Raw genomic sequence first — 1,535 nt, forward strand, 5'->3', positions numbered from 1 at the left:
ATCAGTGACACAGTGTTCAGCCTCACAGCAACCACAAGTTACTGCTGTACAGCAACTTGTACACCAGGGCTATACGACCTAGAGGAATGTCTGAACAAAAACAATGAAAGACAGGTCCGAGGGTCGCAGATTAAAAGTCACCCACCTTCAGCTTGGTAGCATCATCTTCTGTCCACTGGGCCAGCTGATCTAGACCATAGTCTTTACAATTGGGTGCTATGCATCAGAGAGCTGGACAATGACTAGGGATGATAGAAAGAGAATTGATGCCTTTGAGCTGTGGTGCTGGAGAAGAGTGTTGATGGATTGCTAGGAGAACAAATAGGTTTGTCCTGGAGAGGGTGATGCCAGGCTGCTCCTTGGAGGCAAGGATTCTAAAGCTTTTTCTGACATACTTTGGGCATGTTGCAAGGAGGGACCTTGGAGAGGGATATCATGTTTGGGAGGGTGGAGGGACAGTGCAGAGACAAAGACCCTTGATGAGATGGATTGAGCCAGTGATTGGGGTAGTGGGAGTAGGTGTGTCAGGAACAGTGAGATTGGCACAAGATAGAGCAGGGTTTAGGGCTGTTGTACGAAGGGTCGCTATGAGTCGCAGATGACTTGGCAGCACATAAATACAACAATAACAACAACAGCACAAGAGACACTCAAAATGAGTCTGAGAGGAACAACGTATCTTGGCAACAGGATCTAGAAATGCTGGGATGCTAGGGCTCCAAAGGGCTCCTTCCTCCCTTTCATACTTCAGGGTCACCTAGAGGGTAATGAATTGTGTTGCCAACTCAAAGGCACGCAGTTGGAATCTATCAGATACTCTATATGGGAGAAGGGTGGGTAAACTCTTCCATGGGATTTATACCCTCTGAAAATACTGTGGAGGTCAGCCAAGATTTGGCTGGGATTTGACAGCAGTGAGTTGAGTTTGAGTCTCTTGTGGGTGAAGAATGCATGGAGACAAAGTTATTCCATCACTTTCAAAGCTAGAAATTCTCCTTAAAAAAAAACCCCACCAAACTGATCACCTCATTGTTTGTAGAGTATGATGAGAACAAGGACCAGAGAATTGGGTAGATTTTGAGATTCACACTCAGCAAAAAAGAGAACTCCTAGGACAAAATGCCGGGGGATAAGAGCTTCATTACTTATTAAGAAAGATACTTTAGTTCACCTAGTTCCACCTCCACCCCAGTGGGGCAAAAGAGTAAAGCTCCAAGGATCAATGGAATGCCAACTGACATATTTCAACAGATGCAACCCTGGATGTGCTCACTAATCTACGCCAAGAAATTTGGAAGACAGTGACCTGGCCTACTGACTGGAAGAGAGCCATATTTATAACTGTTAAAAAGAAAATAAGAGATGACCCAACAGGATGTAGAAATGATAGAACAGTATCATTAGCGTTTTAAAATATGACTGGAACAAGTATAATTACAAAACTGCCAGAAATTCAAGCTAGATGCTGAAGAGGCTGTGGCATGAGGGATATTATTGGTGGTGTCAGATGGATCTTGGTAGAAAGCAAAAAAAAA

This window comes from Elephantulus edwardii, unplaced genomic scaffold (genome assembly GCF_000299155.1).
Source record: "Elephantulus edwardii isolate Elephantulus edwardi_28Jun2011 unplaced genomic scaffold, EleEdw1.0 scaffold00026, whole genome shotgun sequence".
Classification (NCBI taxonomy): domain Eukaryota; kingdom Metazoa; phylum Chordata; class Mammalia; order Macroscelidea; family Macroscelididae; genus Elephantulus; species Elephantulus edwardii.